General features: G+C 41.4%; 1 protein-coding gene across 1 annotated transcript in view; it reads left to right on the plus strand.

Moving 5' to 3' along the window:
- The first annotated feature begins 218 nt into the window (after positions 1–218).
- Positions 219–11850, plus strand: part of TBL1XR1 (TBL1X receptor 1) — a 3130276-nt gene continuing 3118644 nt past the window's right edge. The window contains exon 1 of the mRNA XM_044070133.1: positions 219–461. The gene's annotated coding sequence lies outside the window, so the exon portion shown is untranslated. The remainder of the gene's footprint in view (positions 462–11850) is intronic.

Consider the following 11850-nt stretch of genomic DNA (forward strand, 5'->3'; position numbering starts at 1 on the left):
AAAAGAAAGCACAGTTGCATTCCAAAATAAGAGTAACTGTTCACGATGTCTTCCTTTAGGCATTCTTGAACAACTGATGAAGCTATAACACAGGTTGGTTTTCTCGAGTTAAAAGTGGGTCGCCTGTGGTCTGCAGCTCTGTCGGTGTGTATGTTGGAGAAGCAGTAAGACATGGCTGCTAGGCCCATTTCCGCGTGGCAGGTCACCTTCTCAGTGTTGAGTGTCTGAGAGCCGTTGGCTGCTCTGAACCGTTTGGCTCTCTCTCTTAGTAACAGCATTTACATTCTCCTTCAATTCCTCTTCCATCTAATCAGCAAAAAAATACACTTTTCATGGATTTAATCGTTGATTCCCCGTCTTAACTTGGGTTACAACTAGAAATCACATTATTTTTACTTTTATAGTGAAGACAATTCCACTTACAAGTGAAAGAAAGAAGGGTCCCCAAGCAGCATTTTGAAGTAAGTAGGTCAACATTTGTGTTATAATTGTAATAAACCGATTATACGTGTACGTTGTCAGTTGTTTACATTTATATATATTTGTATGATGTTTATATAGGTCGATAAGAACTATATAAATGTGTTTTGTGCTTAATTCTACACTATGGGGGATGGGCAGTGTGTAAGCTACCATTTTAAAGTCGGTCTTGTTCTGAAGCTTTGTTTTCACTCTTCACTGTGTTATAGATTTATATTTTCAGCAATGGAAGTAGCTATTAAGTGGTATGTTTGTTGTGTATGTTTTGGACTAGCGTGGTGCTACATTTTTTGAAATAATAGTCGAGGTGCGGTGTTTGGAAGCAGCCATCACGCGGCTGCTTGTGTATTTTTAGCTCATATGAATGGAAAAATAAATTCAAATTCCGTATATTTTGTTCTGCACTTGTTAGAGATGTATTGTTTGCTTATTAAGCAGTGTGGCTAGTTAACAATTAAGTAAGAAGGAATAGTAGGCGTTTGTAATGTAGTTCTGTACACAAACTCATGTCAGTGGGGGATGGGAGCTGCTGAGATTGGCCTCGTTTCTCACCTGGAAGTGTTTCTTCATAGTATTGCTATTATGCGCACTTGGGAGTATTTCAGGAAACGTATTGTGTGCTTTTTATGAGATTTTCTGATTAGTGTTACTTTATTGATGTGTACTACAGTATTCATAAAAATAAAGATCATAACTATGTTGGCCCGCTATATGCAAGTTTAATGACATAAATTGGTCATTTGAAAAAAAATGGAGGCATAGATTTGAAAGGTGGATTAGAAAAACATGCATTTCTTATCTCAATATAGAGCATTAAGTTTGAAGAGTACTTGTAGGCTTCATGTTGTTTAGGGGCCCCATAAGTATAGCGGCAGTATCAGCCGGCCATTCAGTACTGAACATGTGAAGTCAAAGCTCCAGGCCTGTCAGACGTAGGTTGTGTGTGCTTTCCTTCTTAACTTCCTAATTTTCTGCAGCTGTTTACATTTGGGAACCACCCATTCATTTTGCGCAGAGGTCTCGAAATGATGTGGAGACTGCACACTGAGTAAATCCTTTAAATAGAAGTCACATGATTAGTAATGTTGTTTTCTGTCATGCAGGTCCCTTGCTTAGCAGTCTTTTTCTTCCCAGATGATTAAAATGTTTTCATTTCTACCTCCACGTTAGAGGTGACAGAGATTATTTGTAAAGGGGCTTATTTACAAACTGTTCTCGACCGCTTCTTCAGATCCCCGAATCACATGATTTTTTTTCTTTTGGTGAAGCACGATTGTTTGTTTGTATAGAGGATTTTTCCCACTGTAAATTGGAACGTACAATCGTAACTGTATTTTCATGACCTGTGGCTTGAATGTCACTGGTGCAGACGTGGTTATCTCTGTCTATAATTTATAAAGTAGCAAACCAGGACTGTCTGTCCACTTTTTTACATCATTTGTACTAGACATTATCTTAGTAGGACAATTCACAGTAGTGTTTACATGTGTAGTAAGTAGTAGTGGGATCATGTCTGTTTTTGTAGAACTGAAGGTAGTTTCTGTGATTGTTCAGTTTGAACTTTTCCTCCTGGTGTAAATGAAATGTCTAGCTTCTGTCATGCAGATAGCAAGGCCATAGGTATATCTTTACTATTTTACTATGCTTATTCCTTCAGAACTAGGTAACATATCTTGAAGAAGTTTACAGTACACATCCCTGAAACCATATCTGCAGAGCATTTTCCAGTAATTCCATTTAAGAGGTGCGGACCCCCCCGGTTTTTTTTTTAACTATCGGGGCATGTTACAATTTTTTATTGCACATCACTGAAACTGCATCTGCAGACAATATTAAATGCATTTTAAGAGCATTTATTATTAATTCAACTTCATGCATGCAGTCCTGCTCTTTAGAGTTACCTAGGTGTTTTTTTTTTTTGGGGGGGGGGGGGGGCATTTGTGGATATCAGTAGAAAATACTATGGTTATCAGTGGTTTGCTTCCGAGAGCTTGAGCACTAAAGTTCTAGAACTCAGAGTTGTTGTGACGGCCCCCTTTTTTGTGAGGGAGTGCTTACTTTGTAAAATATGCTGATGACTATTTTCACAGCTACACAAGACTGTTTTGGCATTGTAGTTTTTCACGTAATGCAGAGGTGCATGCTGGGGTATTGATTAACTCCATTTAAGACTTTTGTCCACTTAGTCACAAGAATAAGACTTGAACTTGATTGGGTTATTGAGCAAGACGCCTCGTGGGGGTTGGGAGGTGTTTGTGTGACCACTGTTGTATATTTTTTGAATGCATTAAACCTTGATTTATTTGTAAATGTTGTGGTTTGTATTTTTTTATGTTTTACTGTTTTTAGTTTTATTAATAATGTAGATTTAGAAGCTGAAGTAGTACTCCAAAATGATTCTAATGTGGAAAGTGAAGTTGTACTGTTTGGCATTTTTCCGGTGTACACATGGATGATGATATTAGAAGTAGTACTGATTTAAAATAATTTAAGTGACTAGAACTGCAGTATTGGAAGGGAGGGGATTAAAGATGTTGGTTTCTGCATGTTTTGCACTGTGGCTATACTATCTGCAGCTGATGCTTTCTATTTTTTTGCAGTGTTTCCAGGCCATTTGCCATAGAAATGTTTGCAAGGGGAGCTGGTGTCACTTAATTTGTTAGATCACTTTGTAAACCAGGTATGCGACTTGGGACAGCAGTACCTTTTCAGCTGCGACCTGGGTCCATAGGTCAAATAGAAAAAGTAAAAAATTTATACTGTATACATTAAATTGAGAGTGCAAAGGAATTGCATACAGTGAATTAACAAAGATGTTTAAGAAAAATAATGAGTTTCTGAAGAAAATACAAAATAATGCAGTGGTGGTACTGTATGTAATGTTTTACATTTTTATGTTTAGGTTTATTTTGTAGTATGATTGCATAATAGTATGAAAGGTGTACAAGCTGCCAAGCAGTGACCTTATGCAGCAAGTAAACGTTTTTATTTTTACTTTGAGTTTCTGGTATAGTCCAGCATTCCTGGTAGTTTCCTCAAAAAATAAAAGAAGATGGTTCTATTAAAATTGTCTTTTGATTTTGTACTCTCTTGGCTTTTCTACTGCTGTGGTTTTAACACCTCATACCATAATCAGTTGATTCATGAGGCTGCATACAGTGTGAAGAATTGCTTTGTAAATAAAACTAAATCCATAATTCTTAACTTTTGCAATTGCATACTGTAATTTGTATTAAGTCCTATTTGCTAAATAAACCTATGTATAAAAAAATGCAGTTTCTGAAATTGCTTCTGAAATGCCTGCTAAAGCTTTTATACATCGTATTTCTTTTATTTTGTTAGCATAATAGGTTTTCTGACTGTAGAGTCCTCCTAGTTCTTAAACTAAAGAATTTTGTTGTAATTTTCAGTCATCTTATCCAGAAATGTATTTTGAGAGCAGAGTAATCTGCTGTGAGTATGTTCTTTGTGACCTGATCGTAAATACTTTGTATACACGGAGCTTCAGCTGTTTCCTGTTTCTATGTACTACTTGTGCACTCGTCAGTTTTCCAGTAACAAGCATTTTAAACTTGGTACCACACACAGAGCATAGGATACTAAGAGATTACTAGGATAATGGATTATTTATTTCTAAGTAGTGGTTGATTATTTATTTCTAAGTAGTGGTTCAGGACATTGCATGTGGTAGCTATTTGCTCAGTGTGTTTTTTATAATGTTTATAATATATATTTACCATCTCAAAAGTGCTTACTCCTCTCTGTACTCTTCTTTTCTAGACCTAACACCACTCTTAAGTATTCAACTGCGGTACCACCTTTAACATTCCTATAAGAAAAGTGCAGTCCGGGTCTGAACTGTCTGCAAACAGCTACAGTTAAATTTGAGTATGTGTCTGTTTGAGCCAATCTTCATTTTCCCCTGGAGAGCACTGTGCTTTGGCTGTAAGCAGCCCCCCCCCACCACACACATCTTCCACTTTCTCTTATTCCCTTCTGTTAGCAAATAGTACCCATAACTGATCAATACTATGTGTTTGTTTATTTAAACTATACCACAGTAGCCTACTGATACAAGGTTATCCTGGTTTTCCACCTGAGAAATTAAGACAAGACTTACAGTTTCAGAGCAGTCCTTGGTCAATTGTGATTGTTCTTAACACATACTTGTCTTGCTTTGTGATAGGTTCTTGTATGAGGGGCTGGAAACAAACAGGGTCTCTACCCGCTTTGCTCCCCGCCCTGCCCCCTATTCCCTCCCGCCCCCAGTGGTCCCACCTTTATTGCACTCAAACCCTCCCATCTTTCCAATAGCCAACCACAGCGCTAACCCAACACTACCTCCTCCATATTCCCTCTACTATCACACCTCCTCAACTGACATGTACAAGCATACCTTTCCTTTGCTCACTGCATGCACTCTCCTTGCATATCTTACATCCTACCAAAGCTCCATCATTCCCCCACTCAACCACTACCACTGTACTACTACTCACACCACCACCCATGTCTCACCCATACTCAGCTCCCCTCCCACCAGCTCAAGAACCATCCCTATGCACCCCCACATATTCTACCAACTATATTACCCAAACGTAAAGCATCCCTACAACTTAATATAGTAACCCTCCCACCATACCTATTGCCCACAGAGAACAATCATAAAATTTCCCTTTATAAACAAACACATTCAAAAACTGAGAAAACTAATAATCTCATGCATATCAAAACTAGCCCTAAGTGGAGACATCCACCCCAACCCTGGCCCTACCATCTCCAACCCCAATCCTCATAATCAGACTAGAAATCACAACTTCTCCCATATTACAGCCAATAGAAAGCCAAGTGACTTCCTTCTACTAAGCCTAAATATTAGAAGTATATCCAACAAAGTCCATGAACTCCATGCCACCATAGACTTATACTCCCCAGATATAGTCGTCCTGACAGAAACCTGGCTAAAAACCTCACATTACCAGTGAGCAAATACTCCCTACAGGTTACGGCATACAGATATAGTCGTCCTGACAGAAACCTGGCTAAAAACCTCACATTACCAGTGAGCAAATACTCCCTACAGGTTACGGCATACTAAGAGTAGACCGGCTAAACAAAAAAGGAGGTGGTGTAGCTATAATATTTAAACAACATCTAAACATCCAGATTTTAAAATCATCAGCTCCACAAATAGGCAATGAAGAAATAATATATACCAACCTCAAAATTAACCGAAACAAAACCATCAACATAATTGGATGCTACTTCCCACTTGGCCAAAACATCCCTCCACTAGAAAACCTCCTCAGCTGGTCTACCCACCATCTCCTCCAAGAAACTATCATCTTAGGTGATTTCAATATTGACTGGCAATCCTGTTCTGGCAACAATCCAACCCATCATGTACACCTTCATGGCTTCACCCAACTAGTCCAGTCACCAACAAGGATAAATAAAAACTCCAGCAAGCACTCTACCCTGGATTGGATACTAGTCAGTAAGAACCCCCAGTCATATATAACAGGCTGCTTATCAGATAGCCTCAGTGATCACTCCCCAACATTCCTACTCAAAAATACCTGTACCAAGCTAAACCTGTCGTCTATCGTCAAATACGTAAAAAATAAACTTTAACCCACTCACATTCATCTCATCCCTCAAAGAATGTAACTGGCATGCTCTAAAGTACCTCAGTCTAGATGACGCAGTTGAATCTTTTAATACTACCTTCCTGAACATCCTTAATTACCATGCCCCATAAGATTTTCCAGAACCAAAGCACAACCCTCCCCATGGCTACAGAAAACCACTAAGTCAGAAATGAAAAACAGGGATAAAGCCTGGGAGCACTGGCGCAAAACCAAAACCCCTGCAGCTAGACAGAAATTCCTAGAACTACGCAATAGAGTCAAAAAGCTAATAAAACGGGACAAATTCCAATACTACCAGTCTGCCCTAGACTCCTCACAACACAGCCCCAAACAATTCTGGTCCTCCATAAACTCCATCCTCCACCCAGGTAAAGTCAGTACCCCTCCTCCTAACATCCCTCACTCCTCAGAAAATATTGCTACCTCATTCAACACACACTTCACCCAAACCATACTATCACTAGCTAAACAACACAACCCACACCTTCAACTAGTAATCTCCCCACTGCCTTCTCTTTTTCTCCTGTACCTACCTCCAACATAAAAAAACTCTTAACTAAACTTAAACCCACCAAATTAGCAGCAGACAACCTCCCAAGTGAATACCTACAAATCGCAGCTGATGCTCTGGCCTACCCAGTATCCATCTTGATTAACCGATCTCTGTCAGAAAGTTACGTTCCCACATTGTGGAAAGTCTCACATATAATTCCCCTCCACAAAGGCGGACCCTCTGCAGAACTAACCAATTACCGCCCCATAGCTATTCTCTCTCCACTCTCCAAAATACTAGAGAGATGCATACACTCTCAGGTCTCCCACTACCTCCTTACTAACAACCTCCTTTCCAGTACTCAGCATGGTTTCCGACCAAACCATAGCACCACCACTGCCTTACTCTCCTTTACAAACACTATCCTTCAGCATAAAAACAATGGCTATCTCTCCTCTGCTACTTTCCTAGACCTATCTAAAGCATTTGACATGGTCCCACACAAACAACTTAACTCTGTCCTGAATAACCTATCCTTCTCACAATCAGTCACCAACTGGTTTCAGTCACCTGTCTGACCGCCAACAATCCGTTGTATGGCAGAATGACATATCTCCCCAACTACCTGTCTCCATAGGGGTTCCCCAAGGATCCATCCTTGGACCCCTACTTTTCTCTGTTTACACCAATAATCTAGCCTCTGCCACCAAACATGGCACACTCATCCAATACGCAGATGACTCTACCATCATCTGCTCAGCCCAGTCCCTACCCAAACTGCAAAAAGTCACACAGGAAGCCTTTTCCTCTGTTGAAACATAGTTATCCGATGCCCAATTAATACTCAACCCAAACAAAACTAAACTACTCCTCTTCCAACCCACCAAACATACTCAAAACAACTCTCACTTTAACATCACAGCAAAAGACAACACCACTATATACTCAAGTGAACACACCAAATTGCTAGGAGTGGAAATAGACAATAAACAAAAATTTGACATTCAGATATCCATGACCATAAAAAAAGTCCACAAAAAACTAGGAGCATTATACAGAAATAAACAATTTCTCACCAAAGCAGCAAAGATTTCAATAGCAAATTCCCACCTTATCTCCACCCTACTTTATGCCTCTCCAGTATATACCAACCTAAGGCAATGTGATCTAAACAAGCTAGAGACCTGCTACAACAAAATCAAAATTGCCACAGGGCATCCTACCGTAGTCACCACTGTCTCTCACTTGCTGAACTGGGCTGGCTTGAACTCCCTCACCTCCTTCAGTGGTATCAACTCTCACTCACCCACAAACTAGTAAACCATCCACTAAATGTCCCATCCCTCCAGAATCTACTCCAACCCTATCACACCACCAGACCACTAAGATCCAGCAACAAAAATCACTTGCAGATCACTAAAGCCAATAACTCTGCTGGTGAAGCACTATTCTCTTGCGCCATAGCCAAATTATGGAACTTACTCCCACCCACAATTACCTCCGTACCATCATGCACCAACTTCAAAACTTTATTAAAAGCGCACCTAAAAACATGCTGGCTATGCCCTTTGCAACTCCCACTCTAATATCATCCACCCCATCCAACTACTACCTTTCTTTCACCTCCACTAAATACCTTGATGATAGCAAGCTCAGATGCTCATAAGCTTAGTACTTTATTATACAGCAGGAACTTCTCATTGTTACATTTGTTAATGCCTGTTATGTACTTCACAGAGAAAGATTCTAGTTGTCTACTGATGTACTATGTTCTTCATCTGTAAATATGTTGTAAGTAATTTCTGTGTTAAATTGTTAATCACTATGTAATCCAATGTAACTACTGTCTGTTTATTTTACTGTGGAGCTTTTCTCCCCGGGCCTCCGCTGAAAATGGACCCACGTCCAGTCGGACACTCCCGGTCAACAAATTTAAATAAATAAATAATGGCCTTGGCCCTTACAAACCTATCCAAAAGTTTATTCCCAAAAAAGAAACCTCAGTCGGCACCTTTTTCCCCTGTCAGTGAAAGACACAAGTGGAACCCCTGGGACAAATTTGTGGTTTCCAATCCACTCATCAGGGTTGCGCTTCAGCAATGTACCTTGTTTGAAGTGTATGGGGAGTCTATTCCAGAGACTGTGCAACCTCTGGGAAACAAACCTGTCTAGCAGGTTTTGTTAATGTCACATATTAGATTTAGGCCTTTCGATCAGGTAATGTGCGAGAAGTTAGACTGAAGGTAGTTTCTGTGATTGTTCAGTTGGAACTTTTCCTCCTGGTATAAATGAAATGTCTAGTTTCCGTCATGCAGATAGCAAGGCCATAGGTATATCTTTACTATTTTACTATGCTTATTCCTTCAGAACTAGGTAGCATATCTTGAAGAAGTTTACAGTACACATCCCTGAAACCATATCTGCAGAGTATTTTCCAGTAATTCCATTTAAGAGGTGTGGACCCCCTGGGTATGGATCATTTCTAGTAGAGCAGGGTCTGAGATTGCCTTGTAGGCGAGACACATCACCTCTGCTTAATCTTTACGATACCAAGTAGAGTGATAATGATTTGAGCCTGTCCACATAGGACAGGTGTTGGAGGCCATGGATTCTCTTTGAGGTATTTGTATGGCCTTTCCAGTTAGTGCAGGTGTTTTGAGAGGTTCATACCAAATGGGGAGTTGTACTCTCTTACTGGCCTAATGATGGAGGGGTACAGATGGAGGGGTACAGAGAGGTAATCTCCTTTTTTCTGGATGCAATCCCTTTACTTGTGAGATGAACGAAGTAAAAAGCTTTTCTGACCACTGCTGCTACTTGATGGGCAAATGTGAGATTGTTGTCAACCTGTGTACTCGTATCTCTCACCACAGGTTATGTGTTTAGAGGGTTGTCGTTGATGTGGTACTCAGTAGGGGCCGTGTTTTTGCCGAATGGTATTACGATACATTTTTTTTGTGTTTATCTTAAGGCCATGACTTTGGCACCAGTCAGTTGTCGCTGTGAGACACTCGTAGTATGTTAACATCATTTGGGGAGTCAGCGCCAGCACACAACTTACAGTTGTCCGCAGACTTGGTCAGCCACAGGCCTTCTGTGTCTACCTGGACTTATGAGAAGTAGATGCCAAACAGTAGGGGTCCCAGGACAGATCCCTGGGGCACACCACTAGTGACAGGTCTGCTGTTGGAGGTGGAAGCACCTATTTTGACCTTGTGGGTCCTATCGGTGAGCCAGTTGGCCCACCCACCTGATGAGATGGGGATTTATGCAAAGTTGTGTTAGCTTTTCGATGATGCCCGAGTGGGGGATTGTATCAGAGGCTTTGGGCACATCAAGGTAAGCTGTATGTACTGACTTTCCCTCTTCCAGTGCCTTGGTGACAGTCTCAAAAAAAAAAGTCAATCAACCAGGTTCAAAAGGCGAGATCTGCCCTTGACGAATCCAAATTGGGCGGGGTCAAGTGCTTGGAGATTGACTATGTCCTTGTTTATGGGGTCCATAATAATACACTCCATGGCCTTGCAGATCAGACTTGTCAAGCTAACAAATGTCAATAAATAATTAGGGTGATAGTTTCCAGGGTCAACAGTGGCACCAGCTTTGTGAGAGAGATGACTGGCAGTTCTCCACTCTGCTGGAATGAAGCCTGTACTTCGGCTGTGGTTGAATAAGGCGCTCCAATAGCGAAGCTAGTTCTTGCTGGAGATGATGCAGAATACAGCCTGGGTACTATGAGGTCCCATGGAAGCTGTGTTCTTTGCCTTGGATAGGGCCTTTAACACTTATTTATGGAGATGTGAGGTGCAGAACAAGTATCGGGGATGGTGAATGGGCCTTTGGGGGGGGACAGGGGTGAAGTTTGCGCTGAACTAGCAGATTGGCTAAGTCAACAGGATCGGCGGAAGTGGTACTGTTAACTAATTTGTGACAAATATGGGCTTTGCCATGGAGGTTTCTGAGGTAACTGAAAAAGGCTTTGTGGTTAGCCTTTGTTTTGGTGGCTAGTTTTGATTTAATAATTGGCTTTGGAGGTTTTCACTAGTGATCTGATTTGCTTGTTGATGCCAAGGAGGGAGTTTTTCTAACTGGGAATTTGTGCTTTTTTACCTAGGACAGCAGTTTTCTTTCCTTTTTCTTGTAAAGCCTGTTGATAGAGGATGTCCACCAGATAGGTTTGTTTCCTTGAGGAGCAGGTTTTAGTTCTGTTGGGTATGGCTGAGTCCATGCAGTTTACAGGTGCTTGTGTACTTCACTGGTGTACTGTTCAGCATATTTGTCTGCATCCTGTGAGGGGAGTGGTGGTGTGAAACTACTGATACCCTCCCTTAGAAGGTTGTAGTCAACTTTTGAGAAGTTTTTTAGCTTGGTTATGGCTGGGGGAGAGGGGATTGGACGGGAGAGACACTTTGAATGAGACAGACTGATGGTCTGATCTTACCAGGGAACAACTTACTATGGGGGTGGTGCAGCGGTCACCCATATTGGTGAGAACCAAGTCTAGAATGTTCTCTCTCTCCTTGTGGGGGATGAGACAGGCTGGTCTAGTGAGTTAGAACTGTTGAAGTCAAAGAATCATTGGGTGAGTACATTAGAGCAGGAATAGGTCACCCAGTCTATGGTGGGGTAGTTGAAGCACCAAGGATCAGGGTGTTAGGGGGCACCTTGATGAAATCGCTTAGGTCCAGGTAGGAGGAGTGGGTGTCCTGATTCATGGGGGGGGGGTCTGTAGCTGGCTGTAACTTGGATGGGTGTCTTGTCAGTTGCGCCTGGAGTAGTTCTGGTGAATCATGCTGGCAAACCAGTCTGGAGGTGTGGTTTGTCTTTAATGAAAATAGAAACTCCCAACACCCTTGGTCTTCCTGACCTCATTTTGGGGTTGGAATGTGTGGAATGAGGTATAGCAGGGGTGCTCTCCGCAGCCTTGAACCAAGTTTTTGTGACTGCACAGATGTCACCATCTTCCATTTCGAGGAGAGCTTCCAGTGAGTGCATTTTCAGGTTAAGGCTCCTAGAGTTAAGCAGCATGACCTTCAATTTGCTTTTTGACAGATTTTATGTTAGAAGATTTGTGTTTGGGACATTGTCTAAAAAAGGCACGGGGGGAGGCAAGAGCCTTGACCAGAATCCTGAATCCCAGGGGTGACAAGTAGAGCCCGTCTCTGGCAAAGCATCGAGGCCTGTCAACCATGTCATCCCAGGCAGACAGATACTGGATCCCCTTGGAAT

This window comes from Protopterus annectens, chromosome 4.part1 (genome assembly GCF_019279795.1).
Source record: "Protopterus annectens isolate FY-2018-M chromosome 4.part1, PAN1.0, whole genome shotgun sequence".
Taxonomy (NCBI): Eukaryota; Metazoa; Chordata; order Ceratodontiformes; family Protopteridae; genus Protopterus; species Protopterus annectens.